Here is a 12,218-nt window from a genome sequence, read left to right as displayed (position 1 = left end):
TTTTACAAAATAACGATGATAAATTGCCACTCAGTTTTGCCTCTATAAGAGTTGATTCATTTGAAGAGAAAGCTGATCTAGTTGAATTGAATGCATTTGAAACTACATTTGCTGAACGTGAGACTTCTAGTCTCACAAAAAGACATATTTTTAGTGTTTCGCAAAATGAAACTTTTGATGATTTTAATGTAAAAAATTTTATTGCAGATGAAGATAATTTAGGTATTGCAGACTTGTTGGTTGAAGAAAATAAAGATAATTATGATAATCAAAAAATTGTAGAGTATGTAAATCTAGAGCACATGAATGATGAAGAAAAAAATTACACAATTAAGCTAATTAACGAGGTACGAGACGTTTTTTATCTACTCGGTGACGAATTGCCCGGTACTGATTTAGTCATGCATGAGATCCCTACAACCGATGAACATCCTGTTAATTGCAGACAATACCAATTTCCTCATGCGATGAAACCTAAATTGAATCATCATATTGACAAATTATTAAAAGCTGGTATAATACGCGAATCTAAATGTCAAAAGCGTCCGACAATTTCTAGATTTATGTGGATATTATCGCCGGTTTATAAAGGACTTTGCCAAAATCGCTAAACCTTTGACTAAATTATTGCGAAAGGACATAACTTTTCAATCGAATACAAAAGCTAGCGAAGTTTTTCATACATTGAAAAAGTGAATTATGTGAAGCCCCAGTTTTACAATTTCCGGATTTAACTAAGGGCTATAATATACGAACTGATGCCTCTGGTTATGCTGTAGCTGGTATACTTTCACAAAGTCCTATTGGAAGCGACAAACCAATTATATATACTTCACGTGTTTTACGCGGAGCTGAACTAAGTTACGAAGTGTACGAGAAAGAAGCACTCGCAATTATACACAGCGTTAAATTCTTCAAATCATAAGTTTACGGATAATTTATAACAATAATAACTGATCATCAACCTTTGGTTTGGTTCAAAACTGCAGATTTAAACACTCGAGTATTGAAAAGTATTCCAGTTCTCCGAATAAGACTATAAAATTGTTTACATACCAGGATAATCTAATGCTTCAGCTGACGCTTTATCAAGAAATCCAGTAGAATCAGTTGAAACCAATACAGTTGCAGAACTACATTTTGTCTCAAAAGCTCAAAGTTCCGTCATAAATGTAGTTTTTTCTCCTGAATTTGAGGATTCAGATGTCGAAATAAAGTTTTTAATAGATTGCTCTTCCAATATTAATGTTATTAAAAGAAGCTCAGTACCACAAAACATAATGTTTCATCTTGAAAAGGGCATTATTTTACAAGGATTATTTACGGAGAATATCGAAGTAGTTTGTAGTGTTGAATTAGTACTTTAGACCAAGTTGCCCAGTTTTATATAATTGATGATGATTATAATTTATCTTATGATGGAATTATCGGTTTAAAATTTTTGAACGACACCAAAAGTAGAATTGATTTTGAAAAGTCGATTTGAATTCATTCTGATGTAATTACACCTTTGAAACAATTAACAAGTCAAAGACCTAATAAAAGATATATGTATACGATTGATACTCGCATTATTAACAATAGAATTCCTTTATTAGAAACATATAATTTAAAATCTGAATGTAATATGTTATTTATTATCAGCATAGTTCCAAAACAAAGTGTTATAAAAGAATGTTTTGCAAATAATATTAATGAATCAGAGAAAATAATCTTAAAAGATATCGGTGATCATTCATATGTAACTTTCGACTTTAATGGAATGGTTTGGTAAACAAATAAAATTACAAGTAGTATCTAATGATTTTCCCATAAATAATGAAGGATTATTAGGTATTGATTTTCTAAATGATAATAAAGCTGTACTTAATTTCAAAACTAAAACAATTCGGATTGATAATTTTGTTACTTCTTTTAAAAGCTCAGTTAAAAATATTGATGAATTTTCAGAAAAACAAATTGTTGGTAATGATTTACCTAAAGATAATGATTTATCCAACACGTTATCAACCAATTTAAGTAAAAATCTTTTTATTATGACTAGAAAACAAAAACAACTTGCTAATCAACCTGTTTGTTCTACTCAATCACCTCAAGCCGTTGTTATAGACACTAATAAACCAGAAAAACGATCTCGTGGTTGACCTAACAAACAAGTCCCGGTAAATATAGAAAATTCCATGCCTGATCCATCCACCAAACGTAAGCCAGATAGACCTAAAAGGATATCTACTCCTACAAATCTTAATCTTCCACATTAACCTATTGATTTACCTTTGCTTCCTAATAATGAAACTAGATATCCGAAGAGAAACGAAAAACAAAATCATAAATACAATGAAAGTGATTCTGAAGAATCTCATGATAAAATCCAAGGTATACCTAAAGCTCTTGTACAACGTGAAAAATCTCCTTTAGCGATAAATTAGTCAGATGACTCTGATAATGGGGATAATTCCGATAATGAAACTGTCCATAGTAATGACTCGGATGATTCAATAAAATCCTTTGATAACAACCTAAACAATTTGATTGAAATTAAAGAATCCCTTCACATGAGATCAGATAACGTAATCTATTTTATTAGTACCAATGGTGAACCTTGCGACGAAGGTGCTCGAAAATTGACCCAACACGGCAAAATTTTAAGTAAGCAAATTTTAAGGATTGGAGAAGTATCAAAAGATAAGAAATCAAAGAACTATTATCAATTTGGTTTATGCATTCGTGGTGAAAATTCCGAATCCATAAGTATTATCAAAAGTCGCATTTTAGATACTTTATACGTACTTCGCGATTTACTTGTTCATTTGAATCAAACTAGTTTTTGTGTGTCAAAAAGTAAAAATATCGAAAATTTAGACTGGTGTGAAGTTAAAACTCTTTTAGACATAGTATTTCGAGATAGTAGAATACAAATTTTGGTTTGTACTGAGCACTTGAATACGTTTCTCCTGAACTTCGAGATGCCATATTTTATGAATTACATAAATCGCAAATTGGTGGACACCGAGGAGTTTCCAAAACATTTTATAGAATTCGTCAAAATTATTACTGAGAAAATTTAAAAGAAGACATACAACGAAGAATTCAACAATGTTTAGAATACCAATTAAAAAAGCTTACCAGATTACAAACAAAACAACCCATGATAATTACTGATATTTGTGCTACACTTTTTGAAAAAATTGCTATTGATATTGAGGTCCTGTAAGGAAAACTTCTGATGGACATAAATATATCTTAACTATGCAAGACTAATTAATCAAATTCTGTTTAGCTGTCCCATTAAGAGACACACTTTCCTCTACAATAGCTGATGCTTTTATTAAAAAATTCATCTGCATTTTTGGTTGCCCTAAGGTTGTTCTTACTGATCAAGGGAAAAATTTCTTAAGTTCATTAATGAAGAGAATAGCTAAAAGATTTAAAATTAAAAAGCTAAGAACGACTGCTTTTAGACCACAGTCCAATGGTTCCTTAGAACGTTCACATCACGTTTTAGCCGAATTCCTTAAACAATATACTGAGGCTGATAATGATTGGGATCACAGGCTCGATCTTGCAATTCTCAATTATAATACATGTATACATGAAAGCACCAAGCTTACTTCATACGAATTAGTATTTGGCCGTTTAGCTCGTTTACCATCAAGCAATCCACTAAGAGTAGGAGATATGTTGCCCACATACAAGGGTTATATAACAGATCTTGTGACTCGATTGATTGAGATACAAAAGTTGGCTTACGATAATTTCATAAGATCCAAAGAAAAATCAAAAAGACTTTATGATAAACACATTAATCCTAAAAACTTCAAACTAGGAGATTATGTATTTTTAAAATCTGGCCCTAAACCGGGTAAACTTGATGATCATTAGTCTGGACCGTTCAAAATAATTGCTATTTTACCTAAAAATAACATCAAAATAGAAATGAAAAAGGACACAAAAATCGTACATGCTGAACGCTTGAAAATCTTATATATTAATCCGTCACATACAGATCTTAATAGTAAATAAAGTTTATATTTTTAGATAAAAGAACAAATAATAATATTTTCTTTTGATTACAGAATTAAACAAAAATTATTATGAAACCAACAAAATGAGAATAATTTACACCAGCCTAATTATTTTAATGTCTCTCATATATGAGGGACAAGGAATCGTCGCTTACGATTGTGGAGCCAGAGCGCTGAATATTATCACGGTGTCTTTACTAGACGTAGCACCGTGTGATATCCCTTCGAACCCTGTCAATTCTACCAAAAGATTTGTACAATTGCTACAAATGAATTTATTTGAAGACGTTCACGTGGTACAATGTAAGCTTCAACTGTCTCGAACAATTAACTACTGCGGTATGCATTCTCATTCGTCTAAGATGGAATGAATGAATACATGATTGAATTAAATGAAAAACGTTGTATAGATCTTTTCCACACTGGTACTTTATATTTCGATGATCTTCACGTACTTAGAGACATAAGAGTTAATCAAACCACTATAAGACCGACTCTTTTGGCCGGTACTCTGACAAATGACGGAGTCTGCACTGGCTCTGACTATTCCGATGCATATGGAACTTGGTCAAATGTTGTTGTCCAAGGTTTAATTAAAATTACAGTACAAGACTACATTGCCTCTGTAGAATTAAATAATAATAAAGTCAGGCTTCGTTCAGGAGTCAGATGTACTTTAAACGATGAATCTTGCGTTGACACTGATGGTGGCAACACTTTTTGGAAAAGTCTTCCAAGAGACATTTGTCAATTCAGCCACTATGGAATTCTTTATGAAGGTATGGCTAATAAAATCACTGACAATCACAATATCGTTTATTCGTTAACCACTCAGGAAATTACATTTGCACTTATGCAAAAATCAAAAAAATCGGTTTGTGCATATGAAATTATCGTAACTGAACATCCCAAATTGTTTATTTTCGAGATTAATAAAAATAATGTTTTTACTTTAAGAAAAAATTTTCTATGAACAATTTGGATATATTGGTTTACGTTAATTCCAAATTTGTTTTCGTCGAAAAATATATTCGAAGTCAAATTACAAGTTTGTACAGAGATGTGGTTTTGCAACGCTGCAAACAAGAGCGAGAAATACTTAAAAACGCTTTAGCAATTGCTAATCAGTCACCAGACCAATTCGCTTGTAATCTAATGAAGGGCCCTGGTTATATGGCGGTTGCTGCAGGTGAAGTTGTTCATATTGTAAAATGCATTCCAAGTGATGTCATGGTCTTGCCCGGAGACGGATGGTATGCTGAGCTTAATGTTAGCCATAATAACGTAACTAGGTTCATGACAACAAAAACTCACATCTTAAAGAGTCATGAAACTCTGGTTGATTGTAACTCTCTGCTACCAAACTTTTACTACTTTAATAACAATTGGTTTAAGTTTATACCTCGGCCAGTTGATGCAAGAGATCCGGAAGTACTCAACCCTTTCACTGAAATGACGCGGAAATACCAAGACATCCCAACGTTAGTAACAAGCGGAATCTACAGCGAACAAGATCTGGAAGAATAAAAAATTTCTATTAAACCGAATCATGTACCCGTTGGAACAACCCACTGTAATTAATGATGTTACAAGAGAAATTCGTGGCCACTCTCTTTGTGATCACGATAGCACCATTAATAAACTGCTCAACGAGAAAGTATTAGAGAAATTGGTTACTGGAACTTGGGAGCGTATGTGGGGAAAATTTCTGACTTTTGGCACTGTAAGTGCTGGAATAATGGCTATCCTAGTCATCATTCAAGGAGTCAAGATGTTAGCTGATATTTTGATCAACGGAATGGCGCTTCATCGCGTATACGGATGGTCGTACCATTTGCTAGCAGCAATTTGGGACAGCTTAACGACCTTCTTATTACATTTAGCACCAACCAGTATGACTACTACTATTAATCAAGATGTTGAAGCACAACAACTTCAGCTCTTACCCAGCTGCCCACCGAAAGAAAATCCATATGTTCCATTGCCAACTGAAGAACAACAAAGATCAAAACCTTTGCCTATACAACCTGTCAAAAATACCTTGAGATTCGTCCCTTAATTGGGTTATAAGCAGATTATAACGAATTCTGTATTCTGTTTTACTATTCATCATTTTTTTTGTATGTTTGCAAGTTCCAAAACTAATCTCTAGATATAACGATTACTTTTCCTCGTTATACTCCTCAAGTAACCGTTTATCTGTGGGGGTGTAACGTCCGATAATTAATAGTGTCATTTTATTTTATTTTTTATTTTTTTTTTGTATTACGACGTCAATGCATCAAACTGCACAATTTTGAGAAGCGAAAATACGTTGGAAAGTTTCTCTTCTCAAGGTTTCTTTAAATTCCAAGAGAAGACAAGCTGACCAAATAGTTTGCGATTATAAAATAGGTATAAAAAGTTCTACGACTTTGTTACGTGCGTCCATATGCTTAGGATGTCCTTGTACAAACAGCATGGTCTGCCGACGCCCAAACCCTATATGGAATGCAGAAAAAAAAAGAGAAAGCTCCTCTTATACGTTTTCCACCGAGTTTTCATTTTCTGTTTAGCTTAGTCATCCACAGTTGTGACAAGAATCACTCTTCCTTTGTCACCAATTATTTTGCGGGGTAAGTGAGGCACTTTCGCTCAAGGTAATTGAGGGAGAAAAGAGAGAATAGGTCATAAATAAGTTATACAATGACATAAATCAAATTAAACTTACAACCTATTATTATTAATCATTATTCACACTAAACATACGCGCGCATAACATAGTCTAAATTACTGACCAACTAACTACAAAATAGAACAGTAAACTACTTATAATAATCGCAAATAAATATTTCGCATTTCATTCTAATACCTAATCGCGCACTTAACATATTACAAACTTACTTAAAAACTACGCGAACCTATACCGGATAAATTACCCGGCACGTGGGCGCCTGGACAATTCGCCGGTCGAAACTTACACTACTATAAATTAAACTTAAGCGCGAATCTTTAGATAGCCGGCACGTGAATGCCTGGCTATCTTACTCAACGCGCACCGGTCGTCGCATCACCAGAGAGAGAGAGAGAGAGAGAGAGAGAGAGAGAGAGAGAGAGAGAGAGTGTAGAGAGAAAAAAAAAGAAGGCTTAACCTTTATTCACTGCTCCTCGCAACGTCGAGAATTTTGAGCGATGTGCTGTTGCAGGAAGTACCGGTCGTCATTGCTGGTCAGATCGTTGCTAGCTGCTGTCGCTGGCCAAGTATCCGCAGGCGACGTTGGCTCTCCTTGCAGGTGGGGCTGGCTGTAGTCGCAGATAAAGTTGTTGCCGGTAGGGTTGGCTTTCCTTTCAGCTATCCCAAACTGTACTCTCTGCACTCTAGCAGGACTGGGCTTGGACTCTCGCACGCACTTACTCTCGCGCTCGTCTCGCAGCCGCTCAGCGGCGCTTGCTCCCCTTCCTACCTTGACCTATTAGTTAGGCGGCACGCGATGCACCGCTTATCGGTCACGCGTCGCGCGCCTTCCTATGCCTGCAAGATCGTCGAACCAGGCGATAGATATCAAAATATCGATCCGAAAAAAATTGTAATAATTGCGGAATTGTTTGCAGAGTTTGCAAGTACAAATAAAAAAATTGCGGAAGTCATAGATCATTTGCAATAAATTGAAAACCTCTATCGCTGTTAAAATTAGGGGAGGGCCTATTTATATTAGTAAAGACACTTCCATTAAAGGCGATAATATAATGGTACGTTTGCAAATTAATTGCGGATATCGAAAATGACTTTCGTTGTGGAAAATCTGCAATGATTATGCAACAATTGAATTAATCCAATATTACCGTCCGCGCTCAGCCGCCTATGTGCGCGGCAAGCCTCCTCTGTGCTCAAGACGCTGTTTAAACTACATGTATCTTGAAAAAAAAAATTGCCATAAATGCGGAATTGTTTGCAGAATTCGGATATGCAAACAAATATAATTGCGGATGCCATCGCTATTTGCAATAAATTAAAACAACTACTGACGTAGCGAGCTCATTTGAATGAAGGGCAGAGGTCACTTGGTTCGTTTCTCATTCCGCTTTACGAAATGGCCTACTGCTTTTCTAGGTTATGTAAGTTAGCGCGTTGGGTTGGTAACTGAAAGCGTGTTTTATTTGAAAACCCGCTGTTACCACACTCTCTCTCTCTCTCTCTCTTTTTCTCACTCTCTCCGCGCTCCTCGACTTTTTCCTGCGATTAACTGCGCTGGCCCGTCCTTAGCGCTGAAACAAAAAGACCAAGTGTTAGGCGCATACTTTAATGCGCCTAACGTAGGCCAACACGCCTTGCCGAGTGGAGGAGGGAGAAACGCAGACGAGAGACCGGCACACGACCTGCTCTCGTCACACAGTTAGAAAATTATTTTATTCTTTTGAGTAGTTTGTGCAGTTAGATAAATTAAGTCATACGATTTACCATTTAAGCTACGTTTTATTTAAGCTCCATTTTATATTTAATGATGTAAATAAATAACATTTGAGAATTAAATATAACTCTCAGATTGTTATATATATATATATATATATATATATATATATATATATATATTGCAACGATTACTGAAAATCGTTAGACTCGCGCGAGGTTAATGAGCGGCTAAACGAGAGGAGCCGCGTTCGGTTCGCGAGAGAGAGAGAGCGCGTAGGGGCAATGACCGGGAGGGGAGGCTCCGACCGGCAGTATGACTGTGTCACTCAGTCCGCCTGTGTCGTTAACCTGTTTTCCCGAGCCGTTTCGAAGTTTTCTTGGTGATAGCGCGAACTTTGGTGTGGTACGTTGGGTGCATAGCAGCAGCAGCAGCTATAGCAACAGCAGCAGCGACAGCAACAACAGGAGTAGCAGCGACAGCAGCAACAACAACAGCAGCAACAGTAATCGCGGCGGTGCGGCGAGCAGCGAAGCGGCGTTTCAGCAATTTGTTATTCGGATACGGTTGGCCACCGTATCCTCATCGTTTTCGCGGTAGGTGCACCTTCCCCCTTTTTATTATTGTTATAGCGAGCGGTCCCGCGCAGCGTGCCCGAGGTGATTAGTTGTTGCGTGCGGGCGGTTAGTTCGCGGTAACCGCGGTTTTCTCTCTCTCTCATTTAGCGTGTGTTGTCATCCGCGCAAGCGTGCGCAAGTCTCTCGGCAAAACCCCCGTGTAATTGGAACGGTTAAATAAAGTGAGTATTAATCTTTATTAAGTCAAGCAGTCGTTATTGTGTCTTTCCTTTGTCCGGAGGTCGTGTCTATATTTGTTTACAGTTGATTCGAATTCGCCGGTAGCGTAGCACGAATCACGCGAATACCGGTAGACGGGAATCGACAACTTAGGTTCCAGCGGCGGCCGCACGAGCGCTACTAGTAAGGGGCGACAGTGCCGCCAAGCAGTGAGTTGGGGGAACCCAACTCGGAATAGTGAAGAGACTCTGCGCAGGCGCACTCCGAGGCAAGGTAGGGTGATGTGCTTTGAGCACATAGATAACTAGGCGTCGTCTAGTCAATATAAAGGTACTTTCAAGTGATTATAGACTAAACGGCAGCCTGTTACAATATATATATATATAGTACAGAGTCCTATAGGGCTTGCGTGTAGCTATAGTCAGCTTGAAGAGGAAAGGGAGAACAGTAGTATGCTACTGTAACAGCGGCTCAACAAAAAAAAAGGCAAAAAAAAAACAAGCCACACACTTAACTCGTGAATTAGGATGAAAAATTGTGTATAGCCGCGTAAAGAAAATTTTTTCTATGAACGGCAGTTTTCGGCTCGCGCATCTGGCAATTTTCGGATGTTTGGAGCAATCAGAGCGAGCTTACAACCGCGCCATCCGGAGTAGCCAGATTGCGAACATCTTTGGAAAATAGAAATATGCAGCGCACATGTGCATCTTACCCATAATACCGTTATTTTATTTTAAATAATTTATTCTCAATTTTATTAATTTCTTTTAAATTAAGGGAAGCACATTTACTTGCAGATCTCTTAAAAATATGCGAGACTTATCTATTGCAAGTAGTATTCAAATAATTAACAAGGACTATTTTTGATTAATAGTCTTTGTTTATTGCTCGGATAGTTTTAATTTTATATATAAATATAAATATAGAAATATAGAAATAATTCATTATATTTCCGTATTCATTAAGATTTTTACTGCGAATTTTATGTGTTTAGTCGTTGAATGCGCTCAACTTTGCATTAGAAAATTTAAGAATGACTTGAACGAAAGTTAATGACTATATCCATTATAGTTAACTCTGATTTTTCAGTATTTCTTAGGGCTTTTTGGTAATTAATTAATTGTTAAGACTATTAAAATCTTGTTTGTTTTCAGATAAATATAATCCTTAACTTTTGTTCTGTACTTTAGTTTTATTATAGATTAAATAATATTTTTGTAAAATTAGAGTACCACGCACACAATTGCATTCAGATAAAATTAGTTTATATAATTAAAGATGAAAATAGTATATAGAGGGCCATCTGTGTGAAGAGGGCCCAAAACACTTGAATGAGGCCACTCCCGCACACTCCGCCCCCGGCCAATTAGGGTTCGCATTTCGCTTACGCTTGAGACACACCCCAAATTTTCCAACCAATTAAGTCAAGAAAATTTGAGTTCTGCCTGCCCAAAAACGACAAGGATTTGAGAGTGGGAGTCTCTTACGAAGAGCATAAATGGAAGCTCTTTAAGAAAATTAGGCAGTTATTTTTCCAGTTCGTTCAGTTCGTGCAATTTTTTTGAATTCGTTTAGTTAGTTCAAGTTTTTTTCCAGTTCGTTCACTCTGTCCAGCCCGTTCAGCCTAATATTTTATAAAAAGGATCTCCGTGTATGTAGGAAAACTAGTATAAAAAGTGAGTAAAAGAATTAAATAAAAATTTAAACTCTAACTTCTTTCCATTAATTTTTCTCTAATTTTCAGTTCATTTCATTCCTTATTTTTTCCTTTCCAAGTTTCGCGTACGGTTTTTTTTTTTTTAGATAGTTACACTCGATTACCAAGCGTGTGGTCGGGTGCATATTAGATAGGCTCCCTTTTACGTTATTTTATTGCCAAGAGTGTGGTAAAATAAAGCGAAGCATTGCTATATTGCCAAGCGTGTGGTATGGTAAAGCTTCAATCCTCCGTCGCCGAAAAGAGAATTTCCCACGATAGTGGCAACCCACGTCCCGGTTATTGTCCGAAAGGATAGACCAAAAAGTGCGCCTGAAATTATCTCGTCAACCGACGTTACATTACTATATTAGAGATGTTGAGAAAAGACAGAGGGAGAGAGAGAGAGAGAGAGAGAAGAATTAGTGATAGAGAGAGATAGACGTATCAGTCTCTTGTCCTAGTGGAATGAAGAGAGTGAACCGTAAAGTTACATATAGTTATGTTGAATTTTTAAGTATCGAGTAAAAAACTTATATATTTGAAATAAAAATGCTTTCATTCATAAAATTTAACGTGGTGTACAGTAACTTATACATTTAATTTATTTAGCTTATATTTAATTGTATTAATTACATTTTATTAAACTATATTAAACTAATTTCTTTACATCACCGCTGATTGAATTGTACTGTACAATTCATCGTGTAGAATTAAACAATAGGCTGCAGTATTATCAGGAAAATCTTCTTTAGTGTCAAACTCTAGCCGGACGTCTATAGGAACACTTTCGATAGATTCATTTTGTTTCAAACAATCTATCACGATTAACGGTAATTATTCGATGAAATTTATTTTATCAAGCAATTGTAATGCGGTATATTACAAGGCTTTGCCTAAGAGTGTTGCATTATTTGCAACACCTCAGGAAAGCCATCCCCTTCCCTTGTCGCCCCGTAACCAGCCGTATAATGCGAACCCAAACGCGCCCTAATACTAACACTTATTTCTTTTTATGTACTTACTCCAACATCGGAGAAATTAACGAAACAAGTTGACGATGGCAATCCGACGGATACTCTAATAAAAATGGAACGCACTACATGAAATAAGAGAGCTAACGCTAACTCACGCCCACGTGTTGCCGACCGGAGAGGAAAACACAGGAAACTTTACTGGGAAATGCAACGGTAATGCATGTTAATGACACATGCAAGTCCGTTACACTCCCAGACACTAGCACTGACACCTGTAGAACGCTGGCACATCTGGGGCGAGCAGAAAATCGCCGATGAAGCGGCAGCCGGTAATC

The sequence above is a fragment of the Phymastichus coffea genome, unplaced genomic scaffold (assembly GCF_024137745.1).
Source record: "Phymastichus coffea isolate CEN01 unplaced genomic scaffold, Cenicafe_Pcof_1.1 PCOF00041, whole genome shotgun sequence".
Taxonomy (NCBI): domain Eukaryota; kingdom Metazoa; phylum Arthropoda; class Insecta; order Hymenoptera; family Eulophidae; genus Phymastichus; species Phymastichus coffea.
Note: the sequence above shows the minus strand (reverse complement) of the source record.